Source organism: Podarcis raffonei, chromosome 4 (genome assembly GCF_027172205.1).
Source record: "Podarcis raffonei isolate rPodRaf1 chromosome 4, rPodRaf1.pri, whole genome shotgun sequence".
Classification (NCBI taxonomy): Eukaryota; Metazoa; Chordata; class Lepidosauria; order Squamata; family Lacertidae; genus Podarcis; species Podarcis raffonei.
Window position 1 is genome coordinate 72,711,237 of NC_070605.1, and position 18,343 is coordinate 72,729,579.

The window sequence follows — 18,343 nt, forward strand, 5'->3', positions numbered from 1 at the left end:
CAACTCTCTAGCAGTAAATATGGCGAAAGAAAATGCCCACCCTCCCAATCTGGCAAGTATGCCCCTCCCGGTGCTTCTGTATGCGGACGACGCAGTCCTACTCTCCTTTTCCTGCGTTGGCTTGAGGAAGCTTTTGAGATCACTTGCTGACTATTGTCAAGCAGAACAACTATCAATAAATTACAGCAAATCTAAAATTATGGTGTTTTCAAAAAAAAGAAGGAAACACAAATGGAGAATTAATGGTCAACCTATTGACCAGGTAGCATCTTTCAAATATCTGGGAATAACTTTTCAGGAAAGGGTCTCGTGGCACCAACAGATGAAAAACGCCATTGCCAACGCAGGAAGGGCCAATAAAGCCCTTACAATATTTTTTCACAGGAAAGGGGGTAAATACGTTCCGGCGGCCTCCCAGGTTTTTGCTGCAAAAATACTCCCACAACTCACTTATGGATCCCAGGTTTGCAGTTTTAAAAATTTTGCGCCTATAGAGGCATTTCAAACAAAATTCTATCGGTGTTTATTGGGGATCCCCCCCTGTGTATCTAATATAGCTGTCCGCTTAGAAGTTGGACAACCACCCGTCAACGCGCGGTTGTGGATTCTAAAGATACACTACTGATTAAAACTTATTTTTCCCCCGGCCAGTTTGGCTCCTTTAACACTCTTAGACACCTTTCATTCTACCTGGAAAGCTTCCCTGTTTGAAAAGATAAGAAGCTTGGGCTTCTCCCCGCAGATCTTGATAGCGGCAGGATATGAGAGAGCCAGAAGTCAAGTGCTTCAACGCATTAGGGACATAGAGCTGCAATGTCATATGGGCAAAATGGATAAATATGCCACAATTAGAGACTTTGGGAGAGGGTTCTCACCCGCAAATTATCTGGCTGATTTACAAATACCTAAGTACAGACACTCCTTTACCCTGGCCAGATTTAACGTTTTGCCCTCTGCCCTGCTGCTAGGCAGATATGAGGGCAAACCATATGAGTCACGTGTTTGCCCATGTGGCTCATCGGAAGTGGAAACAAGTCTGCATGTATTGCTGCACTGTAGTTACTACGAAGATCTACGCCTGACCCTTATTGCCCCAGTTCTACAAAAGCTTAAAAATGAACCAGAACTCCAACGTATGAGAGCCTTGGTAGAAGATAAGGTTCCTGAAATTATTATCAATGTTGCCAAATTCTGTGTAGCCGCTATTAGGCGCAGGAAACAAGAGCTTTCCAATGCCAATATGCAGGCGAAGGCAAATACTTAATTTTATTTATGCTGTCTAATTTTAAATTGCTGTTATGGCCTAATCTGTATTGAAATTGTCCTTTGTTTTTTCCGGTGTTATGCTTTGCTGACTAGCTGTACGAGTTAATCTGGTCTGTGACCGTTTAATAAAATTTTATTTGACTTTGCCAGTGCACTGTATTGACCTCAAGAAAAATCAGGAGCTAATTCATTGCAGAACCTCAACTGCCAAGCTACACAGAACTATTTTGCCAAACGTTTCTGGAAGATCAAATGGACTACAATTATCACACATGATTCTATTTCTTTTGAGTAAAGGCAACTGATGTCAAAGTCAGTTAGACTGGTGCAGCTGAAAGACACCTGTCTTATTAAGAGACACCTGCAAATGTAGCATGAGGAGGAAAGCATGTATTTAACCACTTTTGACTGTGCAGAATTTATGGAACAAATATTAATAGAAATATTTGGTTGAATGGAAACAGACATTTGTTAAGACTGCCTTCCTTGAATGTCACAAATTACCTGTGCCACTAAGTCACAAAAGAATGCAACTACCTGGAGTACAGATTCTCAGTCATTAGAATGATCTTGTAATTTGTTCTTTGTTATTGATGTTGGTCTGACAAAGCTTTGTATGGACAAATCTTTGTATAAGCACCTGGTGCTTGCCATCTCAGGTAACAATATTGCAAGTGCCATTCTTAAATACTACATTCATATAGTTTTAATAAAATAATGTTTATTGTGTCTGCATTCCAATCTTAAGTTAATGTTCTTCTTTGCTGTCTTTGGAATATTCAAATCTGGGATAACCATGAGAGATCAGGGTCAATTTACACAACTGGCAGAATCAAGTGACAAAACTGTTCCTGAACCATATTATTGCTATGGAATGAGATAGGGTGGAATCTCAATATTGTAGAGAAAGGCAACTATTTCTTGGAGGAGTTCTGTGCTGAACTCACTTAAATGTTAATTGTTTGCTAAAAGGTTTGAGCCCAGCACACAGGCTTCAATTTGTGAACAGTTACTAATTGTGCTTGGATAACTTCAGGCTTTTTCTCACCTGTCTCTTATTTTGTTACCTATGCTCCATTTGCTTGGTAGTCCTGTCATGTAGATGGTCTTCATCATTATGGGCCAGGGGCTGATGAATAGCAGTCTGGCCTTCAGCATTGCCTAGACACAAGACTTCCTGGGAACCACACGTAAGCTGCACTGAGTTCCCTGGAAGGAAAAACAGGTTATAGATATAATACACAACAACCAGACATACCTCCAAATGTATATGAGGCATTAAAGCCATTTCGGTAGAGGACAGTCATGTATGTTATATCAACCAAGCCTCATGTTTCATTGTGATTCTTTTCATATATTTATAGCATTTTTACCCACTCTTCAACCATAAAGGCTCTGAGATTGTGGTCCTCAGGCTTATAATCCAGAAGACATGACTAGAACCTGGGGCAGAAATTCAATTCAGTTTGCATTTAAAGGTGAACGTACCTAATTCACACTTTATGAAACCTACATAAACTGAGACAATACATGAAACACAACCATCTATCAAAATTTGTGCTTCTCTGAATGTTGCAATACAGTTCTCCAACCAAGTAATGTACATATACTAGGGTAACATGTTCCATAAAAATGCATATATTGATGAAAATAACATACAAAAATGCATTATATTACAAGGACTTGTGCAAAAATGTGCATATTTGGGGGAATTACATTTGAAAATGTGCACATTAGGAGGAATTTGCACTAAAAAGCTGTTGAATTTTCATGAGGTTGAGAGATAGGTGGGGGGCATCTGTCTCAACTTCTCCTAAGATAGGATGCTCTACATCAGCGGTGGGGAGCTGGACCCACTCAATGATTCTGGTCACTTGTCAATTACATGACAGCATCAGGTGACAAATTCAAAGAGGCTTACAGTCAAACTATACCTGCAAATGGAGAGGGAAAATGTGTGCTTGCAGGTACAGTTTGAATGCAAATAAGCTTCAAGAGTGTGCATTTTCAGGCAAGACCTTTGCAAGTGCTGAGGCTTGCAAAGCCCTTGCGTGACAGCATGCCTTTGAAGGAGGTCAAAGTGGGTCATGGGCCAAAGAAAAGAACTGCTTGGCCTAAATAGGCCTGTGGGCTGGTGTTTCCCCACCTTTTGCTCTGTATGTAGATGCCCTTCCCTGGAAATCTCCAGTGTTGAAGACTGCAAAATGTTCCCCTAATAAGCTTGTTCTCATTTCTCAACTGTTCTTCCAGTTACTGCATTTCCCCTAATTTTAAAAATACTTCAACCTTATAGTAGTTTAATGCTGCAATCTTTTCCGTGAGTTATGCTGGCTAGATGAGAAAAGGACAGTTGCTCAACTCCTTACACTGATGCAACACCAAATTAGGCTGATTTACTGAAATGATGAGCAAAGATGGGCAAACATACTTGTCTACTCATCCCAAAACGAAGCGCACCTCCCCCCCCAAAAAAGGTAGAGAAGAGAGAGGACCATCAAACAGCTGAATTCCCCTTTCTCTTCCCTGTAAGTTCCACAATTTCCTCAAGGTGTGTGTATAGTGGGACATCCTTACTGTAGGGAAAAGATAGGTGGCAAATAACACTCATCAGGGCATAAGAGTCCGATGGAATCAGGCCAGTTACTTATCTAGTCTAGCAGGTGATTTTCACAGCGGCTAGCCAGACACCTATGGGAAGCCATGAAGAAGACCCTGAGCACAAGGGCTCTCTCCCCCTTTGCAATTTCTTGCAACTCGTGATTGACTTTTCACACACAATTTCCTGTTGAAAATCATGCAGCTTATAGTCAAGCCATGGTCCCTATCCTAGCTTCCACTGTGTGGTACCCTTCACTGAAGGGGGTGACCAGCAGAAAGGAAGAACAGTAGGAGACAAGCGTGCAAGTCCCATTTCAAATTTACTCCATTGTGGCAGCAGTAGCTAGAAATTGTGCTGCTCAATCTGAATAGGTGGCCCATGGCTGGCTGTATATTTTGGATGCTTGCCCCTAATTATGACTATGTGATTATGCTCTTAGTCTGTCAATAACTTCTATCAGGGGGAAGTGGGCTGCTGCTGTTAACGCCTACAGAATAAAGGGAGGGAAATTTTGACATTGGGACATGGTGGGGGAATACTAGAGGCTCAGGTGGGCTTATTTGTAGCCTCCCCACAATTATAAAATAACAACAATAAATGAGCTGTCATAAGTAAATGAAGTCAGTGAAGAAACTGATTACCCGATAATTTCTACCCCTCTGTTTTAGTGTCATCAGAAGATAAGATCCTCACTAACCCATGAACTAATAAAGAACGGCATTCCCTTTTATAAGGCATCCACTCAACACAGACAGCCAATTATTGTCACCAAGTATTTTCCCTGTGGTCTATTCCACGTGTTATAAGACAACAAAAAAAGTCCAACTTTTTTTCAGAAGAATGGAAGAGTAACACAATCTTCCTCATTGCATTTTGTTTGATTACAACTCCCATCACCCAAGACCACCACCTGAGATGGGTGGCGATGATTGGAGCAGTAGTCCAAGAACATCTGGAAACCTAAGGTTGAAAAGCACTGTGCTCAAGTGAGAGAGAAGGTGCCTGAAGGTCAATATTTGGCCCCTTAATATTGTTACTGCTTAACATATGATGAAACCAGTATTGTGGCTGCCATAAGGTGGAGAAGTGGTCACAGATAACCTGTTGTGCTGGACTAAAAACAAAAAACAACAGTATATGAATTGTGGGAAGGTAGGACTAGATGTGATAAAAGAGGGTGAACAAAATGTATGAATAAGTCAGGCAGTAACCTGACTGCAGCCATTGGTCCACATATAAGTCTGATTGATTAGCTATCAGAATCAGTGGTATAGTGGTAAATTTTGAAGAGGACAAAGTTCATCATAGCCACACCCTCAATGAGAGTCCAAAATTGCAGAAAGAGGTATATTTCTATATACACACTAAAGATAAACAGCACACAGCAGAATAGCCAATTTATTAGGATCACCTTGGACTGCAATTCTATATGCAAAGTTTCCTGTGAGTATGCTGTAGTAAACTCAGTGATGCTTATTTCTGTTTCATATGTTAGTCGCTTTATCTTACCCAAAATGACTTACAACCAACCAGACAGACAATCACCATCTGCTCACACAGATATATTAAAACCAAGGAAAAAAGAAAAACATTAAAAACATTCCTCCCACTTTTAAAAGGACACAGATAGTTAAGGGCTAAATGCCTGGTTGTAGGGGAATGTAGACTAAATATATATAATGATGGTGTCAGGCAAATCTTCCTGGGAAGAGCGTTCCACAAATGGGGAGCCACTGCAGAAAAGGATTGTTCCAATGTTACCACTCTCCAGACCTCCCTGATAGCCCTCAATAGCCTTAACTTTGATGAATTTGGCTTATTTGGCTAATCCCCTTATATTCTCGACTGTCATGGACGGGCCGGGTGCAGAAGAGTGGTGAAAGGCACCAGCTGGGGAACACCCATGAGAAAAAGGCTCAGAGCCAGGGGAGTGGTGGTGAGACAATGATGAGTGGTCAGAGGGAGAAAAGAGAGCAGACTGGAGACTCAGCTAGACTGGTAAAGAAAAAAACACTTTATATGTGTTGTGTATGCAATATAAAACTGTGACACTAGATGGCGCTGTGGAGTCCCGTCTTTCCCTACCGGATTTCCCTGTTTACAACGCATTTAACTGAATCGCTTCTTTGACATGTCTAGATCCAGCCTGGGAGGAGGAGGTGTCGGAAGCTGAAGAGGTAAGCAGGGTTCAGTGAGCAGGAAGGAGCTGTGGCAGAGAGCAGTCCAGAACCAGAGGCAGAAGCGGAGGCTGGAGAGGAGTGGGGCTAAGAGGCAGCGATGAGTCAGGCTGGTGAGGAAGCCAGGCTGTCTCCCCCTCCTGCAGCAACCGCCCTTCCCCATGGGTCTCCTAGAGCCCAAAGAGGCATGAAGAGGGCAGAGCAAAGAAAGGCAAGACAAAGGAACCTCAGATTGCTTAGGAAGGAACCAGAGGAGGAAGATACTTAAGGAGCGATGGGAAGATGGGGACCTGCAGTCCTCACAACTCCATCATTGGGGTGAGAGGGTTGCTGTGATCACTAGGCCTGCGCTATTTGGGTTTCTTTGAATAATGAGTTTTTATTGCTGACCTACTCCTGCTAGCAGCTAAGTGGGAACTGGAAAACCTTGGGGCTTGAGAGCCTATTTGGTTAACTTTTAAAAAATCTTATAGAATCTCTACAGAAGCAGAACTCTATTGACAAGTTTTTAAACTGTTTTGATGTCTATGTGAACACACCCCTCTCATGACCTACTTGATTCCTAACAGGCAAGAGGAAGGAAGTGCAACACCCTGCAACCTAGTCTGTTTTTCACTATCACAGTTGTATTTGTAACCACAACATCACAGTTTACTAATGAAAAATATAGAGACGCTAGCCCTCAAGAGTGCTTATCTGTTAGCTTCTCTGTCATTAATGGTTAATCTGTGAACTTCCAAATATGGGTTTCTACTAAGCAAAGAAATGTTTGCTGTAACCACCAGAAGAAACCCATGAATCCTACTTTTACCATGGGACACTTGTCGTGTTCTCTCTGCGTGTAGGTGTGCATGTTCATTCCTGTTTCAGCTGGCAGGGACATTTCCATTTTGTAGGATGGTTTCAACTAACTGGAGAAATCCTCAGTAAATATGATAAGGGTTTGGAGAAGAAGGCACAGCTTGTAAGGACAGGAATATGTTCAAATATAAAACAATCAAAAAGAGCCATGACATTTTTGGCTGTGTCTGTCTTTCCTGATGGATAGCAAACATTGCACCCATTCCCCTAATTACCTCAGATGTCTTCACAGTGGGAAGGGAGCATACCCTCCAACATAGGGGTGTCCAGAAGAAGAAGAAGAAGAAGAAGAAGAAGAAGAAGAAGAAGAAGAAGAAGAAAGAAGTTATTGTTTGTATGCCACCCATCTGACTGGGTGCCCCAGCCACTCTGGGCAACTTCCAACATATATAAAAACATAATAAAACATTCAACATTTAAAAACTGCAGATGTCTTCTAAATGTTGTATATTTACTTATCTCCTTGGCTTGGCGGGTTTCATAACTCCATACCCTCCAATATTTCTACGATAAAAATAGGGATGTCCTAAGGAAAAGTGGGATATTCCGGGATCAAATCAGAAACTGGGACGGCTTCCGGCACCTGGAGGGTTTGAGGGAGTTCTCCATCCCTGAATCCTGTCTTTATGGCCTTGCTAATGGAGGATCAACTAGGGTAGGGCTGCCATACGCCTGGATTTTCCTGGACATTACTAGGATTCCAAAGGCATAATTGACGTCCCAACCATTTTGGGCTTTTCCTTTTTGAAACATGGCAACCCTAAACTAGGGTAAATTCTATCACTGGATTATGAAATAGAATCCCACTTTGTGTAGGCCTAGCAAAGTCATAGAGGTTGAGAGTGAAGTGTTAAAATGTTTTGAGTAATGCAAAATAGAATTGCAGCGATAAACAATTGGACATGAGAAAAAGGACTTAAAGGAAGTGTTATAAGTAATCAAAATTAGGGGTTGCTGGAAAGATTTAAAACAGGGATGCAGAAAAAGGAGGTATGGGGAAGTCGCTGAAAGAAGGCTTAAGGAAAAGAAGGTTAAGAAATTATACGTGTTTATATGTTTGTTTGTTTATGTATTGTTTTGTACTGTCTTTTAATATGTGTTGGAAAATTAATAAAAATTTATTAAAAAAAAAGAGAGAGAGTGAAGATGACTTTTGGTTTGTGAATTCTTTCTTGTACCTGGGCCCTGGCAACTGCCTGGTTGTTCCTTTGCAGCTGCAGCTTTACCTGCCCCACACCTGACATCACATGGCACCAAGTGTAGGTAGGGATGGGTGGATCTGTCAATCTTGGTTTTGCTCCGTTTCTCTTCTTTTTCTCTTTCTTCAATCTTAAATTTAGTTTTCTACATCATTTTGCAGTTTCTTGTTTTTAAAAAAGGTCCTCGTGAAAATTCATCAGCATTTTCGTGCAAATTTATCCTAATCTACACCTTCTTTTGCAAAACAATTTCCCAAAATATAATATGTATTTGTATGTTCTCACCAATATATGCAGTTTTATGGACACTTGGCTGCTGTATGCGTATTTTTGTACACATTACTTGGCTGTAAAATTTGAAAAAAGTGTGAATTTAAAAAGATGGCTATGTTTCAGTTCTCACACTGTTTTAGAAATTGCAAATTAGACAAATCTGAGTTTAAATGAGAACTGAACTGAATTTCTTCCCCATCCTATAGTGTGGTTGGGACTGGTGGGTACAGTTGGGGGGAAATGTCCTTATGAGCCAAATTAGGACCCCTAGTATGCCTTTTGTGGCCTTCAGAACAGACGTACCCCACCCCCGGGCTATGAACTAATGGAACTAATTGGCCTATGAACTAACGGGACAGATGGAGCTCTTCAGCAATGACCTCAACGTGATCTCAGCACCTGAACAATATGCAACCATGATTGTGGAGATCAGTACTAGGAAGCTGCAGCTTAAGTTTGGATGATCCATTGGCTATGTTCCTGCATGCAAATGTTTCCCTGGGAATAGTTGTATGTGTGGGGAAAACTTTTGAATGTCTAAACCAGAAAGAATTAAGGCACAAACAAGGGTGACAGGAAGAAAAACCTTACCTCAGTGTGGTTTTCCAGCTGGAGGAAGAGATAGACCCAGGACACATTTTTTTTCAGGATATAGGAGCTTCAAGGCAGGTTGCAAAGTAAATACAATGGAAGCACCTTCAGATGCTGCTCTTCACAAAAGTTTTATGGGCTGCATTTGCTTACACCAGCATTCTTTGGCCATGTATGTGAGGCTCTGGGGATTTCCAGATGACTTGTTTTTCGTACAATAACTATATAGCTGTTGCTCGTATGTTGCTAAGGTATTCCAACAGTGAAGAGCCAGAAACCTATATGCAAATCATGAAGACAATAGCCACATGTTATTGCTTGTCCCTCAACACCTGGTGTTTTGAAGGCACACTGCTTCTGAACATGGACAGTCCATGTTCACCTTCCATTGACTGTGTGAAGTCTTCATTAAAAATCCATTTAGGCTAGTGGTCCGTCATCACATCTTGTGGTAGAAAACTCCATAAATCAATTGTATGTTATGTACCTTCCTTTTGCCACTGCCCATTTTGGGTGAACTTGAGTTCTAGTGTTCTGAGCAAATATTTCTATGTGCTTTCTTCATGCTATTCAACATTTTATAAGCCCTTTCCTTTACTTACAGTTCCCTTAACTGAAAACACCAGCCATTCAGCCTTACCTTGAGGGAAATGACTCCAGTCCCCTGGCCACCTGAGTTTCTATTTTCTGCATAGCTGTCAATGTTTCCCTTTTTTAAAGGGAAATTCCCTTATTCCGAATAGGATTCCTCACAAGGAAAGGGAAAAGTTGACAGCTATGATTTTCTTGTTACTGCATTTATATGAAGGCATTGTTATATTTTCCATTTTGTTTTTAATCCCACCCCTAAAAAAATTCTAATATGCAATTTGACTTTTCTAGGATAATGCCTTCTGTGGGTATATCAAATTTGCTTAGTACATAAAAAAACATGTCACTGTGAAAATGTAAACCCCACCCCATGCCCCAATATACAGATCATTCGTTGTGATAGTGAATACCATGTGGAATATGCTTGTGCCAGTGCGATGGGCATGTGGTGAATTGTGTCTGTGACATAGCGATTACACAACTTGTATCCATTCCTGGACAATATTGTAATGTTTGAGACATTTATTTTAATTATTGCAAGGTTGTTTTTTCTTTAGAGGAAGCACAGCCTCACTATATTTCTCAAACAGTGAAATGTACATGCAGTCCTTTTTAAAACGGAAAAAGAAGAATGACATTAAGGCAGTCTATCCTGTGATGCAATGAGCAGCCATCTTGCAGCATTTATTGCTCAGAAGTCTGGGAATATGAATGCAACCATCACTTCCCACACTATTTCTGTGAAGGAAGTATGTAAAAGACCCATGATTAGCAACTAGAAAGGGTATTGGACATGGTCTGGCAAGAGCTTTGCTCAGGCATGTCCAGGCACGTTCCTGCTCAGCTATTACTTTTGCAAAGGGGTGGTAGAGGTGGTGAGATGACTCATCCTTTCCCCTCCCCTGCCAGGCCAGCGAGAGGGCGGCAAACTAATCCTGCAACATGCAGGATGCTTAAATTCTGCTCAGTTCAGGCACACCAGCCAATTCCCACTGAAGAATTTTGGCCCCTCCATATATATGGACTTTTGCAAGCTCTTGGTGCCTCCAAGCATCACTTCAGTGTCATATGTGGCTGTTTGTGTGCTGGCTCACAGTTGGAACGTTTAAATGTGTTATTAGGAAGTCAAACGAGCATCCCAACATTGGTCTACAGCAGGGGTCTGCAACCTTTAAGACAAAAAGAGCCACTTGGACCCCTTTCCGAAGGAAAAAAAACTGGGAGCCGCAAAACTCGTCATTATAAAAATAACTTTTTTGTCACTTTTTTATTATTTCTTTGTTTGACCCCTCAGAATTACTCCTCCTCATAGAAATAAACGTTAAATTAACAACTTACCTTTGTGTGTGTGTGTGTGTGTGTGTGTACCTTACGAGAGATGGCGCCCCCGGGTTTCTCCGTCCTCCACCAGTCACGGACTGTGGGCCGGGGGGGAGGGGTGGCATTATTAATCCGGGAAGATTGTTCTTTCAGGGCTCTACCATCACCATCGATCCCCGGCATTGAATGTGTTGGCCTAGTGTGGGGCTCCGAGGAGAGCTTGGCTGTCTGGCTGGTGTACCGGCCACCTAGCGCACCAGCAGCCACCCTGTCAGGCCTATTGGAGGTGGTGGCCGGCTGGGCCTTGGAGTTCCCTAACCTATTGGTATTGGGGGACTTCAACATCCATGCTGATGCCACTCCCTCCTCACAGGCTCTGGACCTGGTGTCTTCCATGGCGACACTAGGGCTCTCCCAGTTTGTTTCGGGCCCCACACATCAAGCAGGCCACACGCTGGATTTGATCTTTGGTGTAGGTATAGATGTGATCATGTCTCCTTCGATGAAGGTGCCATGGTCTGATCACTACGCTCTGAAAGCCAGGATTGACTTTCCACCCCCACCCTGCTTAGGTGCCGAGCCGATTTGGGCTCGCCCGCAGAGGCTGATGGACCCTGATAGATTCCGCCAAGCCTTGCGGGACCTTGCTCTCCCTGGCGACTCATTGACTGAGCTTGTTGAGGGCTGGAATATCCAGCTCCTGGCAGCCATCGATGAGATCGCACCGAAGCGCCCTCTGCGACCCCGCAGAAACCGGGCTCCCTGGTTTACCGAGGAGCTCCGGAAAATGAAGCGGGACCTCAGACGGCTAGAGCGAGTATGGCGGGGTGCCCATGACGGAGCCTCAAGAACATCTTATAGGGCTTTTATGAAAACCTACGAGATGGCGGTGAAGGCTGCTAAGAAGTCTTACTTCTCGGCCTCCATTGCATCCGCTAGCTCTCGCCCGGCGCAATTATTTAGTATAATCAGGTCTTTAACGTCCCTTGAAGGACAGCCAAATTTAAATAACAATTTGACACACGGCTGTGAGGCATTTGCGAGCTTTTTTGCGGAGAAGGTCTTGTTGCTCCGCCATGACCTCCCTGCCAATTTGGATACAATAAAGGAACTGGAGGCCCCTCGACTGTCCTCGGGTCCAGTATTGGACCACTTTGACCGGATATCCCCAGCCGATGTGGACAGACTCCTCCGAGCTGGAAAGCCCACCACCTGTCCTCTTGACCCGTGCCCGTCTTGGCTGATTAGAGCGTGTCCAGACGAGGTGCGGGCCCTCCTGGGGGATATCATCAATTTGTCCCTTGGCACGGGGACATTCCCAGGGGAACTGAAGGAGGCAGTGGTGCGCCCGCTCTTAAAGAAAACATCATTAGATCCTTTAGATCTATCCAATTACCGCCCGGTTTCGAATCTTCCGTTCCTGGGTAAGGTGATTGAGAGAGCGGTTGCTGAACAGCTTGGTGGGTTTCTGGATGAAACATCGGCTCTGGATCCATTCCAGTCTGGCTTCCGCGCTGGTCATGGGACCGAGACAGCTCTGGTTGCCCTAACAGATGATCTTCGTAGACAGCTGGATCGAGGCGGGTCGGGGCTGCTGATTCTTCTAGATCTGTCAGCAGCTTTCGACATGGTCGATCATGAACTTCTGGACCACCGCCTTGCCGACGTGGGGATCCAGGGCACAGTCCTTCAATGGCTGCGCTCATTTCTCTCTGGTCGGGGACAGAGGGTGGCGCTTGGGGGGGAATTGTCATCGCGCCACTCCTTGGTGTGTGGAGTACCTCAGGGTGCGATACTCTCCCCAATGCTTTTCAACATCTTTATGCGCCCCCTCGCCCAGCTTGTCCGGAGCTTTGGGCTGGGTTGCCATCAGTATGCCGATGACACCCAACTCTATCTGTTGATGGATGGCCATCCTGACTCGGCCCCAGACACACTGACCAGATGTCTGGAAGCTGTGGCTGGATGGTTACGTGGGAGCCGGTTGAAGCTAAATCCTTCGAAGACAGAGGTCCTGTGGCTGGGACGGGACGATATGGGATTGGGGGGGCAACTCCCATCTCTTGCGGGGGCGCAGTTAGTGCCAGCACCGTCCGTTAAGAGTCTGGGTGTAATCTTCGACACCTCCCTTTCCATGGAGGCGCAGATTGCAGCTATAACAAAGGCGGCATTTTTCCATCTCCGCCAAGCTAAGCAGTTGGCTCCTTACCTCTCTCGCCCTGACCTAGCCACTGTGATCCACGCGACGGTCACCTCCAGACTGGATTATTGTAACTCGCTCTACGTGGGGCTGCCCTTAAGACTGACCCAGAAACTCCAGCGGGTGCAGAATGCTGCAGCGAGACTCCTTACGGGGTCTTTGCTGCGAGATCACATTCATCCGGTGCTATATCAACTGCACTGGCTCCCGGTGGAGTACAGGATCAGGTTTAAGGTGCTGGTTTTAACCTTTAAAGCCCTATACGGCCTAGGACCCTCGTACCTACGGGACCGCCTCTCCTGGTATGCCCCACAGAGAAACTTACGGTCTTCAAATAAAAATATCTTGAAGGTCCCAGGCCACAGAGAAGTTAGGCTGGCCTCAACTAGAGCCAGGGCTTTTTCGGCTGTGGCTCCGACCTGGTGGAACACTCTGTCACAAGAGACTAGGGCCCTGCGGGACTTGACATCTTTCCGCAGGGCCTGCAAGACAGAGCTGTTCCGCCAGGCCTTTGGCCAGGGCACAGCCTGACTCCCTCCCTCGGCAATCTTCGCGGAGCTCTGGCCCAATGGTGGCCAGTGGCTTGAATTTAATTAATTTTATAATGAACGATTTTAGAGTGTTGTTTGTGTTGTACTTTTGTATTGTTTTATTGTTGTTAGCCGCCCTGAGCCCAGCTTCGGCTGGGGAGGGCGGGATATAAATAAAATTTATTATTATTATTATTATTATTATTATTATTATTATTATTATTATTATTATCATGTTCTTCACTCCCCTTCAAAACAGTGACCAGCATACATGCCCCTTACATGTAGCGGGCGGGCAGGCGGGCAGGAAGGTGACGTCGGGACGGTGTGTGACTAACGCACGCACCGTCCCCATGCGACGTCACAGCCAGTACAGCGCCCGCCACAGTGGAGAGTGTCAGGGCGCACAATGCGCCTCCTCCCCTCGCTAGTATCCACCCCGGAGCCACGGCAAAGGTGTAAAAGAGCCACATGCGGCTCCAGAGCCGCGGGTTGCAGACCCCTGGTCTATAAGTTACAAGGCACAACAGAGATTTGTGATACATGGCTAGGCATAAACTAGGACATTGCTCCAACAATTGGTATGCTTACCCACCCCGTGCTCTGCCCTGTGAGTCAGGCACAGCTATTCACATGGTTGACATCCCAAGTCCCAGGACTGGGCAAGCAAGCTGCTAGTCCTCCCTAGAGGCTGGGCATGCAAGGTTTGTTCATGCCAGTGCTGTCAACTCCATGTCTTTGGAGGCAAAGGTGGAGTCAGCAGGGTCCACTTGCCTTTGGACTCATACACAGAAGGGAATGCCTAGGTAGAGCCACTGGAGACACCTCAATAGGTGGTGATGTCACTCTTGGGATACCTAATGGCATGTTCTCCTAATAGCCCTTTCCCAAGATCTAGGTCAATACCTCCCCACCTGGCACTCCCTAAGCAGACCCTGCAAGTGTCCCTATTTTCCAGGGAGAGTCCTGGATTTACAGAAGCCGTCCTGGTTTCTGATTTGATCCCATAATGTCCCATTTTTCCTTAGGACATCCCTATTTTCATCAGAGACATGTTGGAGGGTATGGTAGGATGTCCCTATTTTCACTGGAGAAATGTTGGAGGGTGTGGAGTTATGTGGCCTGCAAGCCAAGGAGACAAATAACTATACAGTGGTACCTCGGAAGTCGAATGGAATCTGTTCCAGAAGTCTGTTCGACTTCCAAAACATTTGGAAACCAAGGCGCGGCTTCCGATTGGCTGCAGGAAGTTCCTGCAGCCAATCGGAAGCCGTGGAAGCCGCGTCGGACATTCGGGTTCCAAAGAACGTTCTCAAACAGGAACACTCACTTCCGGGTTTGCAGTGTTCGGGAGCCAAAACGTTGGACTCACAAGGTGTTTGGAATCCAAGGTACAGCTATATAACCTTTAGAAGACATCTGAAGGCAGCTTTTTAATGTTTAATGTTTTATTATGCTTTTTTATATGTTGGAAGATGCCCAGAGTGGATGGGGCAACCCAGTCAATTGGGTGGGGTATAAATAAATAAAAATTATTATTATTATTAAATAGGACGTCCCTATTTTCCTTGGAGAAATTTCAGAGGGTATGTCTAGGCCAGACTCCCCCTGATGTCTCAGGCTGTCCTCTTCCAGCCTGCTAATACCTTCCCCTGGGTTGTCCTGCCCCAACTCTCTAATCTCCTCCCACTCCTCTTCCTAATCCAACCACCCTCTCCATGACTCTGCATGGGACTCATGACAATTTCCTCCCTAACGATTGGCACTCACCCCAAACACAGCTTACAGAGCGAATGATAAATAACGCATAAAACACCAACAAAGAATATAGCAAGATCATCATTTTCCTAGCTTGCATGTTCCTCTCTACACTAAGAATGGGAAAGGGAGCTGAGTGAAAATGAGACTCCCAGCCTCAGATATGTACTAAAAATAGTCAAGGAAAGCGCCACTACAATCTGCAAGCAGGTGCTGGGTTTATCAAACTAAAATCTGCTTGGCATGGCTAGCAATTGCTCAGGAAGGAGCATGCAGCTCAGTTAGGAGTTTACACTGGTGAATCTGAAAAAAGGCACACAAGAGGGGGATGATTAACTCGTTCACTTTATCTTCTACGTTACCTTAATGTGCTCTTTTGAAAAACATTTTGAAAGTATTATTAATAAACAGATATAAATATGGGTCTTCTGCACTTTCAAAGACTTAGAATTTGCTTCTGATCCTGTTTCCTGGTGCTATGGCCAGTAGTAGAGAGAGGGGCAAAGCACAGCTCAACAAGGCACTGAGGGCACATTTCTTAGTGCCCAGATTTCCTATGGAAAATCAGTACAACAGCAGCTCACCTCCCAGGGCTGTCGTGACAAACCAAACAAAGCTTATAAAAATGGACTTTGGAATTTCTAAATATAAAAATACATATCAGGTGTCAAGGAAATAAATAAATATACAGCTTTTAGAAGACATCTGAAGGCAGTCCTGTATCAGGAAGTTTTTAATGTTTTATGTATTATTATGTTTTTATATGCGTTAGAAGCCACCTAGAGTACCTGGGGTAACCCAGCCAGATGGGTGGGGTATAAATAATAAAATTGCTGTTGTTGTTGTTGTTGTCGTCATCTAGGTGTTTTTGTTTTTATTTTTGTTTGTTTATATTCATTTATTTGTTTATTAAATTTGTATTCTGCCCTTCGTCCAACAATCATAGGGTGATTCATATTTGTAAGCCATCCTGGGAAAATATATATATATATATATATATATATATATATATATATAATTTTTATTAAGCACAGTAGGTATGGATGAGGCCTTGGCATGCCATATTCCAAACTCTTTTTGGAATGGATCTTGAAGAAAGTGTGCTGCTGCCAATGCTCAAAGTTGGTAGGCTGAGATCTTGGACTCCCTTAGATGACCTTCTTATTGAGCTTTCATCCTGATTTGTTTGCAGAAAGCTTACATGGAGGTTAGAGTGTATATAGTCTTTACTGAGCATTTGTTCTGTCTTGTTCACAGGGAGGTTATACAACAATGAGTATTCATCCTGTAGTCATCCAGATTTGCTTGTGAGGTGTTTATACATTTTCCCATTCATCATTTGCTCATCCCACACTTCTCTCTCTCTCTCTCTCTCTCTCTCTCTCTCTCTCTCTCTCCCCACACACACACACACACACACACTTTTCATTACATTGAAAATAACAATTATTACCACACATAATTATTGCAGTCACAAGCTTGTATAAAGCAAAGCAGAGTACAGAAGGACGAAAAGTATCCACCCGTGGAATATTATGAGCACTTTGCTCTCATGCATTTGGAGATTCATCTCAATGCAATAATCCTATGCCTGATGCATAACCACACTTTAAATGAGCTCCTACCTGGCCTTTCCACCTAGGAACTTGAGAGACTGGGGGATATAAAGTATGCTGTCCCTTATCTATAAAAGAGAAGAACTGAAAAACCTTCTCAAACCTATCTCTTTTTGACACACCCCATATGGTCCTCCTTCTCTGCAGAATAAGTTCTAAGAGGGCAGTGTCCCAGACACAATTAATCCAGGTCTCAATTAATTCCATTTTCTAGTGATGAACTGCAGTCAGCCACACAGCATCCCACACTTTTCAGTGCATTTCGCTGTCACATTCCTAACCAAAAGGTCTATTTGCTTGATTTGTTGTGCTAGGGTGGTGGAACGCTTTAATCCACTTGGCTGCACAAGCCAAAATTTCCCTGTACACGCTCAAACCCTCCCTCAAATCACTGAGAGTAAAGAAGCAACAACTTTTTTCAAACCAGCTTGACAACCACCTCACTCTTTCTCAATGAATGCCATGAAATCTGACCTAATTCGAAGAAAAAAAGATCTCACTTCCTCCCCCCACCTGTCTCGCCTTGAGCACTGTTCACTATGGAAATAAATAAACATGAACCTCACAATGTGCAAGATTCTTCTGATTCAGTTATAGGAAGTGCAATCCAAGTTGTCCATTTTGGAATTTGTAGCACGTGCATCATCTTAAGATGGAACCTCCATGGCCGTTTTTAAAAGGTTTGAGAAACTGATAAAAAAATACCTTCTGGCATTCAATTATCTGTGTGCATCTTCTGATGTTCAGATGGCTGCATTTCATGGGTATTCACACAAACTTTGGAGCTCTATCTTCTCTCCAGCCTCATTAACCCCCTTTCCCTTTAATCATGGCCCCTTAAAACAGCTACAGAACAGCTCAGGGAGGCAGGGATCAAATATAAATGGGGATTTCCATTTGTTCCCATCTCAGAGATTGATGGCATGCCACACAAAGGCACCAGAAAAGGAGAAGTGGAACCTGTCTTAACACTACTGAAATTGAAGGTCCCCTGGGAGGAAGATGAATTGAACATGGGAGACCTGCAGGAGCCTAAAGCAAGAAGGGACAAATGGAAACTGCCCCCTTACCTAACAGAACAAGACAACACCATCAATTATAATTCTCCAGGAAACACATCACATGGATAGTAACGCTAGGCTTCCTAAACATCCATGCTTCAATAAGCTTTTCACGGAAACTGGAAAATTCAATTTTAGAGCCGTCATCATTTATTTGGACAAAACAAGAAGGGAGGATATATTTTTGTGAATTGAATGATGGACACTTATATGGTCAAAGCAAAGCAATTCTCTTTTATTTTTAACACATTAGAAATGCGATTCCATCTTTTGTTACTGCACTATCGCCTGGTGGATTCCT